Source organism: Schistocerca gregaria, chromosome 11 (assembly GCF_023897955.1).
Source record: "Schistocerca gregaria isolate iqSchGreg1 chromosome 11, iqSchGreg1.2, whole genome shotgun sequence".
In the NCBI taxonomy this organism is placed as follows: domain Eukaryota; kingdom Metazoa; phylum Arthropoda; class Insecta; order Orthoptera; family Acrididae; genus Schistocerca; species Schistocerca gregaria.
In genome coordinates this window covers 30,002,252-30,017,174 of record NC_064930.1, presented here as the reverse complement: position 1 = coordinate 30,017,174, position 14,923 = coordinate 30,002,252, and positions in this window count along the sequence as shown.

The window sequence follows — 14,923 nt, the reverse complement described above, 5'->3', positions numbered from 1 at the left end:
GCTTCCACTCCATACTCTGGTGTTTTGATTCTGGCTAATACTGATGAGCCCACGTTTCATCACGCATCACTATTATTTCCAAAAATGGCTCGCCTTCTCTATTGTAATGGTCGAGTACTTATTGGCTGACCTCAAGACGCTTCAGTTTGTGTTCTTCAGTGAGTTGTCATGGCGTCCATGACAATCAAACTTTATGGAAGCCAAGTTCATAACGGATGATGGTATCAGCAGGACCTTGACTGATGTTCAGTGCAGGCGCTATGCCGTCGACAGTAATCCGCCCATTCGTCAAAACCGTCAACTGAGCGTGCTCCATTTTGTCGGCCGCTGTGGACGTTGACAGGCGCCCTGCTTCCTGTTTGTGAGTCAGTTTTGTCCAGCCACATTTGTATTCTCGACCCACTTGAAAGAACTTGACCTTGGCAGTGTAATGTCCCTTTATTGTGCTAATAGTCTACCATGAATTTTAGCTCCTTTCACTCCTTACGTCCAATTAACCGTATTACTGGACCTTGTTATTCGTTTGTGCATGTTGCTAATGGACGGGATATTTTTACACTGCCACTGTCAGCTCACTTCAGTTGCGATAAAGATGAAGTGAATTGCATACCACCATAGCAGTACCAACGGTAAGTATGATTTCACAGACTACCACGAAAGTGTTATTTTTAGAAAGATTTGGAAAATTTTGACTTACCATCGTACATTGTGTCCTTTGCAGAACTGCAGTTCGCTTCGTTTGGAATTACTTGACTGAACTAAGTTTACTGGAAGATGATACAAGTGCCACCTGAAGATAAAAAAAAAGTCCCTCATTAAAATGTAAAAGTAGAAAAGTAATTGCTGATGCATGTTACTCATTTACGTTTTGTGTATAACTGTTGTTCCTGTTATTAAAATTCTCCCTTTATTGATGTTAATGAGGTAGTTGTCAATTTAACAAGGTTAAATTAATTATTTCATAAATTAATTGTGTTTCATTTGTAAGGGGTGAGATAATTCTGTGCACTACATAGGCTACTTACCTAGGCCACTCATCTATTATTCGTATAAATTTCTGCAAGGTGGAGCAGTAAAGTTGTACATCTGTGTAGTTTTATGTCTTTGGCTCATGAGAGAGGTATCTGATGTAGTCATTTCATGTAAAAATATGTGCCCAGTGTACATGAGTATCCCACTGCAGTGGTTCTTGAAGTTAAGCTTCTTTTTGTAGCGTATATTCACCTGATTTTAACATATATTGCTATAATTCAAATTGTTAAACATCCATTGTCTTTTTCCGTTACTACCAGTAACCGTTTTCTCTTCAGGCAAAATTAAAGTTTCGTCTAAAATAACAACTTCTGGGGAACAAATATGTATCATTTGTGGAAGAGGCACCAAGGTAGAAGGCTTTCAGCATTGTGATATTAACAATCAGACATTATATCCTTAGGAAAAACTCATCAAACCTCAGTACGAAACCCTGTCACCTGTGTTCGTGGGACTATAAAAGTTTCTGAAATGTAAAGCCTGTCATGTGCCTTGAACGTAGAGTAGAAATAATGTTTGTCACGAGGTCCACTGAGACATAATTACAGTCAAAGAATTCTGTGTCAAAGGCAGTTGGGAGTTATCACTACAGTCTGTGATTATAGCACTTACATAGGTTACATTGGGACACTTCATAAGGTAGAGTTCCCCATCTCAAGAACATCAAGGTTGTGTCTTCTGCTCCGTAACAGAGAAAAAACACGAAAGCGACTGTTGCTGATGGCCTAAACCAGGTATGGACAAACCGCACCTCTCACAATTGATATGATGGTGGCACACCGCTCACTGTTCATTCTAGTAAACTTTATTACCTACCTTTAACTCTTGCCTGGAAAGGAGTGGCTCAGCCCTTGTACAACTTTTGAGTTACGCCAATATAAGTACTGCGGCAGAGGAATCCACATTCGATATAATAACTTATTTTACTGAAAATTATTTCTGAAGTGGCACACTTCCACAACAGAGCAGTTCCTGTAACAAGAGCTGCACGTGGGCCTGTGGGGAACAGCCTTGTTTAGTTGTCAGTGGGTTGGGTATTATAGAGTACATGCTTTGCGTCAGTGAAATTCTTCACTTTATGTCATTAGCCCACTAAACATGTATTATAATAACAAAAGCATAAAAAATAATTAAAATGAAGCTTTGTGAAACAAATGACATCGACTTTTCTTAACTTGCTGCGATCCTTACATAGTCACAGTGCGGAGTTTGTGGCCTCTGCTACTAGCTAAGATGAAAACCCTTGGCGTAAGACATCTTCCCTTTACCAGAAGCAAATTACAAAAGAAGAACTCACAAGTATGTGCAGGTAGGTATGGGAGGCGTTCTCCCTATCCATTCTGTTTAGTTATTGAATAAATACTGAGCCATGCTGTAACTTTTCTAGCTCTCAGTGCTGCCCTTGAGCTGTGATACACCCACAACAGAACTCATGTAGCGGCATATTTCCCTCGCTACAACAATTGGGCACAGAAGATGAAACTTAATGAGAAACGAAAATATAAAAATTAAAGGAATCACTGTTTCGACGACTGACATCTAGAGTTGCTCATCGTTCACATTTTCGAAAAGACATATGAGACATAGCTGAAAGGATCCAGTAAGTAACTTCTATTTAAAGTGTAACTGAGTTTGGTCAGACTCAGTTCACTTCACTTTGCAATAACAGAAATATAAAAACGTATGAGCATTACAAAATGGTTTGCTCGCCTTTACAATATCTGGGTTAGGTGATATGATATTCTAAAGTGAATTCTGAAGTGAGCTGCTGAAAAGGTAGAATATCTCAGACACTTGGATGATCATAATGAGGTTCGTAATAGAAAGGCAAATAAATACACTATGTCAACACAAATGAATAAGAATATTAAGGCGTAAAACGCTCAGAATACCTTGCACTGTCCAGAAGGTACAGTACTTTTAAAAACTGGCCGAATTTTAAGATTTTTTTATCCGGTGTTTAGTCGATGATACGTTAAGATGAAAGCAGAAAATCTCACTGAGCGTTCACAGAAAGTGAGAAACAAGTATATATGAGTATGTCTCGCCAAACATCTTGACGTTAATAGCTGCCACTACATAACCATTATATAATTAGATCCCTGGAAATGAAAAACGAGAATTATTTCAGTCCAATGGTAGCACAAAGAAAAGTTGCACCTCATTGTGAAAATGTTATCAAACCCTGTACCGGTAAAACCTAATACTCAAATGAAACTAGACCAAACACAGTTGAACAGAGCATTTAAGTAAAAGGAAAACATCATTATAAATGTAAACAAGTATGAAAAACCATTAAACATCGTAACCATTATATACCACATAGTCACGTTTAGGTAGATAAGTAACAAATAATGTAATCCAATAAAGCATACAACAAATAGATGACCACAGTAGTAGTCATAGAATAAACCATTATCATTCGTTTATCATGTATCACAAAAAATGAAAAAAGGAAAGTAACGTATTACCTTATTCTGTATTCAAAGCTCACCTTACAGAATTGCTTAGCCGTTTCATGTTTTCTTTCATATTTACTTATTTCTCAAGATCGAAGGCCTACGGGATATTAATCACAAAATTCTTGGAAATAAAAATGAACTTTAAACGACAATAACGATAACAGAAAAAAAATCTGGTTTCCTACAGCACAGAAATAAGTTACTTGAGCGCAAAATTCCAATTACAGGAGAGATTTGTGCCAAAAGATGACTAGTAACGTTACAACGATTTGCAGTGGTACGTGACAGATGAGGCACATTCTGGCATATTTTATGCGCGTAATCAGAGCGAGCAGGAGATTCAAGAAGACGTTGGCCACAAGCCTGCACTTTCTATTGTTTTTGTAAGCAACACAGGCTGGAACAGTGCAAGCAACTTTAAATTAAAGATTGCCTCTTCTCTGTGGGAATATACGTAATGGATATTCGAGTGCAGATTGTAGACACATGGTTGACGACTAATGGAGGTTTGGCCATGACTCGTGCTTGCATAGCCTAATGGTCAGGCGACTGCTTGCGATGAGCGGGAAATCCTGCTTCGAGCCGAGGTCTGCCACAAATTTTCCCTGTTGTCATTCGAGTATGCAGCTGACGGTTGCCCACATTTGTAACTGTGAATGAATTGAATGTATTTCATAACTGCTTTGGTCGCTCCAGTTCCTGTTCCTAAGATATGCATACATGTCCAGAGGAACTCTGTATCGTATTTCTGAACAACACAGGCATTTTAATATCGTACAAACAGTAATATGGAGAACTGAGAGAAAAGGAGGGGTCAAGCAGTACTCATCTGTTTGAACAAAGGCTATACCCCATAACCTATAAGAAAACGTGTGCTATAAATCATAAATATTCACATCTTACAGCATGAAGGAGAAGCTTTATGAGCTAAAATAATTTTGTGAAATAAAATCTGTCTCTATTTCTCACCTTCTCTTTGCATATATCCCCTCCATGAAACGTGTGCAGTTGCAATAAATTTCATTTCATTGAGAACTAAATCTCCTCACTCATCAACCAAGATAACTGAAGAAGTGCACAGATAGGTCCATAGTCTGTTGCAGACGTAACCCAGAACCTACTTAACTTCCTCCTGAGCTTGTGATGTATCAGCAGCATCAGTCTATTGGCATTGAACTATGAAATTTATACATGGTAGCAAATGCTTTACTAAGAGCTGTAATGAATTACATACTTATACTGTTGCACAGGTTACTTAGAACATCATGTGGCGATCACTTATCACAAGAAATTTCAAATATTCTTGTTTAAGAGAGATAATAATAATGGCATGTGAAGAGGGCCTCCCGTCGGGTAGACCGCCCGCCTCGTGCAAGTCTTTCGATTTGACGCCACTTCGGCGACTTGCTCCTCGATAGGGATGAAATGATGATGATTAGGACAACACAACAGCCAGTCTCTGAGTGGAGAAAATCTCCGACACAACAGGGAATCGAACCCGGGCCCTTAGGATTGACAGTTTGTCACGCTATTCAGCTGGTGGGGGCGGACTTTTAAGAGAGATGAAACGCCATTATTATGAATGTAACAGAAAAAATATTCCTATACGCTAACACTTAAAAATGCATGCAATAAAAGACAAATATTCACGTCTTACAGCTTAATGGATTACATTTATTGACCAACACAGTTTTATGAAATATAACAAATATCTGTCTCTAAGTCTCTTTTTCCTTCTTCAAATCCCTCCACCCACTGCTCCAACTATCTAAACATACAAGAAATATCATTTCATGAACATCCAAACCTCTTCAAAACGTCTCACTCCACAGATCAACCGAGATAGTTATAGAAGAGCACAATTGTGGCTGTTATCTGTTACAGGAACCACCCAGCGCAGCATAACCTTGTAAAATGCATTAATGATGTGTAAGCAACAACAAGTCTCTTGGTTTTGCACAGTGAAATGTAAGTATGGCCGTATACACTTTGTAAAGACATGTAATGAATTATGTATTGTTCTGTTTGCATAAGAGATTTGGAACACCATGTATTGAACACTAACCACCACAAGCTTCACCTCCATCTTCTTATCTGTGAGGTTCATCATAAATTGGTTGGGCATTAGTCAACTACACGAATTATCACCCCCCCCCCTCAAACACACACCTAAAACTTCATTTATTTTAGCAGCTTCTAGATCAAGTTAGTTCTGTAACAAACTGAACTTCCATATAGTTCTCTCAGCATAGGACTTTGAAGAGAGAGAAAAATGTAGGTTCTCTAAATCCCATGACCTAAACATTTTAAAATTTAAAACATAGGATATCCATTTTTATCGATAATAATGTAATTACAGCTACATTCCCAGTATTTTTTAACTTAAAATTTGTAAGTCCCTCCTCTCTTTAACATTAGCACAATCATCAACAATTTTCTTCACAAAGTCACTAAGAAGCATATTTGTAGAAACAAACAACCTTATGAATACAGGAAAATGGGAATATGTAGGAAGAGAGAGTGTGGGAAGTAATGAACAACAAAGATGATTATATGAAGTTTAGGAGAGGGGAAGTGTTGAGCTGTGTCTGGTTATCTAGGATGAGATCTGGACTGTGAGCAAGATGTTTGTTAATTTCCAGGGATTCGAGCAGGTTGAGGTTATTGCCTTTGTTTGCTAAGTGAAGTAGATGGGACACTGGCTGGTAGTTGTGACCCTCACTCAGTACATGCTCAACAAATGCAGAGTGTGAATTCTGCAACCTCCAGCTGCATTCATGTTCAGCCAGCCTAGTTGATATGTCTCTGCCTGACTGACCAATGTAAAATTTGTCACATCAGAAGAGGTGATTTTGTATACCCCACTTTTGGCTAATAACTGTATCTTGTCTTTCCTAGGAAACCCTATACTTGCAGGATTTCAGTGCTTTTGCTACAATCTGTGATACCTGACCTAGAAATGGTAGTGTACACCATTTCTTGCAGACAGTGGATGGGGAAGCAGGTGGGACATAGAGGAGGGGTATAATTTTTCGTTTTTGTTTCCTGTGCAAGATGTGGTCAATAAGAACTGGATTGTAGCCATTGGCTGTGGCAATAAATTTTATTGTATCAAACCCTGTTTTAAAATCATCTCTGGACATGGGGATAGATATGAGACGTGTACCATTGAGTGAAAACCTGCATGTTTGTGAGCTATGGGGTGTTGTGAGCAAGAAGGTATTACTGTGTTTGTAGTTGTTGTTTTTCTGTAAATTTTGAAACAATGTGTTCGTGTACTGATGTCAATGGTGAGATCTAAGAAGTTTATAGATTTGTTGCCAATCTTCATAGTGAACTGGATATTTTTATGTTGACTGTTTCGGTTTTTCAAGAATGTGTAGAGTTGTCTTGTAGTACCAGTCACCATACACAGGACATCATCTACATATCTAAACCAGTATTTGATGTTTACACTCAAAGGTTCAGTTTTTAGAAAATTTTGTTCGAAATGGTCCATAAATATTTCAGCTAACAGTGGACCAAGAGGGAAACCCATAGCTAAGCCATCTAATTGTTTATAAAGAGTCCCTTGGCAGTGGAAATAGTTCTGTGTGAGGCATGTCCGTGTGGCCAGTCTCAAGTCATTCAATTCTACAGGATTTACATTAGACTTGTGCATCAGATCTCTCAGAATATCAATGGAGTCTACTACTGGTATGTTAGAAAACAAATTGCTGACATTAAAGGATACTAATTTATTACTGGGTAAGACAGGTATGTCTTTTAACTTGTTTACTAGGTCCACAGAGTTTGAAATATCATAATTTGCTTTAAATTTAGTCTTGCTCTTAATTAGGACATTCAGTTTACTGGCTAGTTTATAAGACGGAGCAGCGAATGATGATACAACTTGACGAATAGGAACATCTTGTTTATGCAGTTTAGGAAGCCCATACATTATAGGAGGCACTGGGTTCATATTCGTTAATAATTTTGCTTCAAGTTCAGAGAATATGCTTTTGCGTGAATTGATTGCATATTTAAAATCCTCATTGAACAATTTAGTAGGGTCTTTACGAAGGACTTGGAAGCCTGTGGTATTGGGAAATCATTAACCTTGTCCATATAATCAGATTTTGTGGCAATGATACCTTGGTGTTGTAATTTCTGTTTTAAGTACTTGATAGTGTGAAAGTCAGTAGACTGTGGGATCTTACACGCGAATTTGGTTTCTTTCTTTAGTGCATTGGCAACTGTGGTGGTTTTCGTTAGGGCATATTCAATATCAACTTTCATAACATCCAGTTGTTTTTCTGATGGAGGGTGGGGAGGAGCAAATTTAAAACCCTTCTCAAACACTCTTTGTTCGTTTGGAGACAGAACGAAGTTCGATAAGTTAATAACGCGTTGCGAAAAATTTTGTTTACAGTTTGAGGTTAGAGGTACACTCACCTTCCTAATCATAGATAATTTCTTTTTCTGCCACAAAAATACATCACTTACACTTTGACGAACTTCTCGATCGAAAACGTCGAACTCACAGAGGTGTAACTCAGATGTAATTGCTATATATACCACTTTTAGATGTGTACACATGTTGTCACGACCACGATACCATTTCTTCATTTCTTCCTTTATTCACGTGTATCTTGAGACGTCAACGGCTTTGTTTGCAGCGGCGGATGTTCCTCTTGACTTTATGTAGACGTATTTTGCTTAATTTTGCGTTGCCAACACTGTTTGTTAAACCATATGTGTTGTGTAGACTTTGCTGTTTGTCTCAGTAATCTACTATAAAAGACCAATAATTGTGCGGTTGTGTCATATTTTATCATATTAACAGAATCTTCCGTCAGTTCTTGGTGGAACAGCATTATAATAGACGCAAAGTATAGGGTTTCCTACTATGTCAGGAACACGACAGCCCAGTGTGTTTTTAATATCAAAGACAAGAACCATTTATTAGCCAACAGTGGGGTATACAAAATCACCTGTTCTGATTGTGACAAATTTTATATTGGTCAGTAAGTCAGAGACATATCAACTGGGCTGGCTGAATGTGAACGCAGCTGGAGGTTGCAGAATTCACGCTCTGCATTTGCTGAGCATGTACTGAGTGAGGGTCACAACTACCAGCCAGTGTCCCATCTACTTCACTTAGCAAACAAAGGCCATAACCTCAACCAGCTCGGAGCCCTGGAAATTAACAAACATCTTGCTCACAGTCCAGATCTCATCCTAGATGACCAGACACAGCTCAACACTTCGCCTCTCCTAAACTTCATATAATCGTCTTTGTTGTTCATTACTTCCCACACTCTCTCATCCAACATATTCCCAGTTTCCTGTATTCATTAAGTTGTTTTATTTTATTGAAGTTGTCTTTGTATCCCACATAGACTGTAGTTTCATTAATTAAGGCTTTCTTTTAACTGGTAGTTGTATTACTTTCCATGTTTATCAAGCCTTGCAGTTGTCTCATCAAATACTGCTCATATTTACTTTGCTTGTTTATTTAATGAAATCTGTTACACAGACACTGCTTTGATTATAATGTTAATGTTAAAATGCAGTACCACAACACTCTTAGACTGCAGGATCCCTTAAACACCTCCATTTTCCTGTATTTATTTATTTCTGTTTATCTTACTGATATTGCTTAAGTCCATTATGTATTCTGTATTTACATTGATAACTGTCTCTTCTTTTAATTTGTTGTGTATCACTCTCCATGTTTTATACCTCCTGATGAAGCCTTGTCGAGTATTAATTTTATTTTATTTTATTAATTTTGTTTATTAATAGAAACTGTTATGTAGGCATGCTGTTCCTATTTTGTGCTAAAGGTTTTCCTCTCTACTCCATTTTTATTCATGTACAGTTCAGTTTTTACTTCTCCATTGCAAAGATGTTACTTACTGTATGTTTCTACATCAGTCTATATGTGTTAGTTCTCTTCCAATGTTGTCTGCTAAAATTTCACTTCTTTGGTGATGTTGTTGTTGTTGTTGTCTTCAGTCCTGAGACTGGTTTGATGCAGCTCTCCATGCTACTCTATCCTGTGCAAGCCGCTTCATCTCCCAGTACCTACTGCAACCTACATCCTTCTGAACCTGCTTAGTGTATTCATCTCTTGGTCTCCCTCTACGATTTTTACCCTCCACACTGCCCTCCAATGCTAAATTTGTGAGCCCTTGATGCCTCAAAACATGCCCTACCAACCGATCCCTTCTTCTAGTCAAGTTGTGCCACAAACTTCTCTTCTCCCCAATCCTATTCAATACCTCCTCATTAGTTACATGATCTACCCATCTAATCTTCAGCATTCTTCTGTAGCACCACATTTCGATAGCTTCTATTCTCTTCTTGTCCAAACTAGTTATCGTCCATGTTTCACTTCCATACACGGTTACACTCCAAACAAATACTTCCAGAAACGACTTCCTGATACATAAATCTATATTCAATGTTAACAAATTTCTCTTCTTCAGAAACGCTTTCCTTGAAATTGCCAGTCTACATTTTATATCCTCTCTACTTCGACCATCATCAGTTATTTTACTTCCTAAATAGCAAAACTCATTTACTACTTTAAGTGTCTCATTTCGTAATCTAATTCCCTCAGCATCACCCGATTTAATTTGACTGCATTCCATTATCCTCGTTTTGCTTTTGCTTATATCCTCTTTTCAAGACACTGTCCATTCCATTCAACTGCTCTTCCAAGTCCTTTGCCATCTCTGACAGAATTACGATGTCATCGGTGAACCTCACAGTTTTTACTTCTTCTCCATGAATTTTAATACCTACTCAAAATTTTTCTTTTGTTTCCTTTACTGCTTGCTCAATATACAGATTGAATAACATCAGGGAGAGGCTACAACCCTGTCTCACTCCTTTCCCAACCACTGCTTCCCTTTCCTGCCCCGCGACTCTAATAACTGCCCTCTGGTTTCTGTACAAATTGTAAATAGCCTTTCGCTCCCTGTATTTTACCCCTGCCACCTTCAGAATTTGAAAGAGAGTATTCCAGTCAACATTGTCAAAAGCTTTCTCTAAGTCTACAAATGCTAGAAACGTAGGTTTGCCTTTTCTTAATCTTTCTTCTAAGATAAGTCGTAAGGTCAGTATTGCCTCTCGTGTTCCAACATTTCTACGGAATCCAAACTGATCCTCCCCGAGGTCCGCATCTACCAGTTTTTCCATTCGTATGTAAAGAATTCGCGTCAGTATTTTGCAGCTGTGACTTATTAAACTGATAGTTCGGTAATTTTCACAACTGTCAGCACCTGCTTTTTTTGGGATTGGAATTATTATATTCTTCTTGAAGTCTGAGGGTATTTCACCTCTCTCATACATCTTGCTCACCAGCTGGTAGAGTTTTGTCATGACTGGCTCTCCCAAGGCCGTCAGTAGTTCTAATGGAATGTTGTCTACTCCGGGGGCCTTGTTTTGACTCAGGTCTTTCAGTGCTCTGTCAAACTCTTCATGCAGTATCTTACCTCCCATTTCGTCTTCATCTACATCCTCTTCCATTTCCATAATATTGTCCTCAAGCACATCGCACTTGTATAAACCTTCTATATACTCCTTCCACCTTTCTGCCTTCCCTTCTTTGTTTAGAACTGGGTAGCCATCTAAGCTCTTTATATTCATACACGTGGTTCTCTTCTCTCCAAAGGTCTCTTTAATTTTCCTGTAGGCAGTATCTATCTTACCCCTAGTGACATAAGCTTCTTCATCCTTACATTTGTCCTCTAGCCATCTCTGCTTAGCCATTTTGCACTTCCTGTCGATCTCATTTTTTAGACGTTTGTATTCCCTTTTGCCTGATTCATTTACTGCATTTTTATATTTTCTCCTTTCATCAATTAAATTCAATATTTCTTCTGTTACCCAAGGATTTCTAGCAGCCCTCGTCTTTTTACCTACTTGATCCTCTGCTGCCTTCACTACTTCATCCCTCAGTACTACCCATTCTTCTTCTACTGTGTTTCTTTCCCCCATTGCTGTCAATTGTTCCCTTATGCTCTCCTTGAAACTCTGTAAAACCTGTGGTTCTTTCAGTTTATCCAGATCCCTTGTCCTTAAGTTCCCACCTTTTTGCAGTTTCTTCAGTTTTAACCTACAGGTCATAACCAATAGATTGTGGTCAGAGTCCACATCTACCCCTGGAAATGTCCTACAATTTAAAACCTGATTCGTAAATCTCTGTCTTACCATTATATAATCTATCTGATACCTTTTAGTATCTCCAGTATTCTTCCATGTATACAACCTTCTTTTATGGTTCTTGAACCAAGTGTTAGCTATGATTAAGTTATGGTCTGTGCAAAATTCTACCAGGCGGCTTCCTCTTTCATTTCTTAGCCCCAATCCATAATCACCTACTATGTTTCCTTCTCTCCCTTTTCCTACTGACGAATTCCAGTCACCCATGACTATTAAATTTTTGTCTCCCTTCACTATCTGAATAATTTCTTTTATTTCATCATACATTTCTTTGTCATCTGCTGAGCTAGATGGCATATAAACTTTTACTACTGTAGTAGGTGTGGGCTTTGTATCTATCTTTGCAACAATAATGCGTTCAGTATGCCGTTTGTAGTAGCTTACCCGCATTCCTATTTTCCTATTCATTATTAAACCTACTCCTGCATTATCCCTATTTTATTTTGTGTTTATAACCATGTAGTCACCTGACCAGAAGCGTTGTTCCTCCTGCCACTGAACTCACTAAATCCCACTATATGTAACTTTAACCTATCCATTTCCCTTTTTAAATTTTCTAACCTACCTGCCCAATTAAGGGATCTGACATTCCACGCTCTGATCCGTAGAATGCCAGTTTTCTTTCTCCTGATAACGACGTCCTCCTGAGTAGTCCCCGCCCGGAGATCCGAATGGGGGACTATTTTACCTCCAGAATATTTTACCCAAGAGGACGCCATCATCATTTAATCATACAGTAAAGCTGCATGTCCTCGGGAAAAATTACGGCCGTAGTTTCCCCTTGCTTTCAGCTGTTCGCAGTACCAGCACAACAAGGCCGTTTTGGTTAATGTTGCAAGGCCAGATCAGTCAATCATCCAGACTGTTGCCCCTGCAACTGGTGATAATACTCAGTAAATTTCTGAGGATGGGCTTGTAAGCCGAAAACCGGTTAACAATAAAACTAATATTGTAGACCAAAAGCAAACTGGTGCTTTTCATTTATTATAAATTTTAATATTCAGGCTCATTCAATGTTTGTGATGGCTGGCTGTGAGCTTTAGGCTCGATTAAATTTCCACTGAAATTCTGTGCTCTTTCTTAGCTCAGAAAAACGTGTGAAATCATATGAATTATCCAGCCTTTTCTTTAGTGATGAACTTCTTGAATCTCCCAACAGCGTCTGTCAAGAGTTCTTTTTGCTATTTCGTAAGTTTATTTTTTTATGTACCAAATCTTGACAGGTTTTAGTACCACTGCTTGCTTTCTTACATATACACAGTTGGAAGGCAAAGACATACCCTGCTCAATGGTCAGAGATATCACCTGCTATGTCCATTCCTTTCCGTTAAGCTGGGTTTTCCCAATAGATTAATTTTGTGATTGTGTACTTCTTTTGTAAGTGTACTAACTTTATCTCTTTTTCTTCTTTCTTGCTTCGGGAATATATGGGTAATTACAAGAAAATCAATTACATTTATTCTAATTTAAACTGTGAAAAAGTGAAGAAACAGACATGTACACCTCTTATGTCATAACTAATCAATGCAGATTGTTATTCTACTTTTGATTTTATACGAATGAAGACGATTTTCACCAGATCTATATTACTGAGAAAATTTAAAAAAAGTCCTTGCTATGAACGCTTTGTCACTGGCCATTAAAAATATTTATCCAAACTCTGCCTCTTCAGGCATTGACTCCTATCGCTAAAACATCTCCCATGAGCGTTCAGATGCAAATATTTTGGAAACCCAATTTTAGTTTGAATATAAAAGGAATAAAAATCGCTACTCTCATGTGTTTAATGGTTCCGTGTCCATAAGAAGCTAGAAACTTCTAGAGGATGTATTTCCGTCACATCAACTAGTTAAACGAGTGGTTACTTTAATCTAGTAGAATTATGCTTTGAGTTTTCCTATGTTAGTACTATGTGAACTGGAAAACTAGATGTCACGGACAAGTATTTTATCACTGACATTATGTGATCAAAGAAACTTCAAGACTCAAAATCTTTTAGGTATTAGAACCTTCTTTCAGATCAGATTCACTATCAAAAATGCAAATATGTTTCCATTCAGTATTAATAATTCACATCTGTACCAACTGCTACAATTCAGAGAGAATTACGGAACCATTTATAAACAAAGAAGGTTGTGCAGTTTTTCCCCTTTTCAACAATAGTTTTGAGTTTTCCTGATTGCTATCTCTGCTCCTCATTGTGGTCAGCCTCTCAGCCACTGGTCTTGAAAGTCCACCAGAGATTCCCCATTTACTCTGTCTCTCTTGTGTCACCATCAGAATCTGTTCCTTTTTCTTTGTAACACCAAACACATCCATACCACAACAATATCACCTGAAAAACTTGCATTTACTATTGATGACTATGGGAGATGGTAGTATAAAATTATTTTCGTGATTATTGTCATCTCTGGCAAAGTGGTCCTCCACTTTGGCCTATACCAAAGCCTCCCTTTCTTTGGATCCCATTAAAGACCATCCTCCATTACTATAAATATCATCCTTCTTCATTGTATCATTATTATAACATACTCTCACCTAATATATATCTTCTTTACCTATTTAGAAAAATGAAATCAAGAAATGTTGTCAGAACTTTTATGATATATAACTGAATGTTATATATCGTTCTCTTCGCTGCAGGAGTAGAATTTTTGGCTCCTCCAGATTCACATAATATATTGTAATTGCCTTTATTTAATTTACAATATTTCTCCATAAAGTTGTTCATTCTACACATGGATATAATAAAGTTAGTTCTGATTTCATATTCCTAAAGAACACACGAGCAGATTTACAGATTGGTTACCGTTTGTCTATTTGCTTCCTGGGAATCTAATCTTCCACTCAATTGTCATATGTATAAAGTGGCAGGAATTCAAAAATTGGTGGTGAATTCAAAATTTAATGAGAAATTTAATGATTCCCAAGTGTGATAGGTGGCTTTCCCCACTCCTATGAGAGAGCATTGGATGTATGGCTGTAGTCCTAAGTATAAATTCTCTGGAAATCCATGGTGGTGCATGATCTTGCTGGCATTTGTAAAGAATAATGTAGGATATGGGCACAACTTGCATTGTTATAAGATTTCGCATGTTTCCCTTGTGACTATCATCTGAGACAAACAAAGTTTTCTTCGCCTGCAGGTTCAAGGCTTGTAATGTTGTTGCTTTAATTTGTTGTGAAAGCGGTGCTGATAGACAATAAAAGTGGGT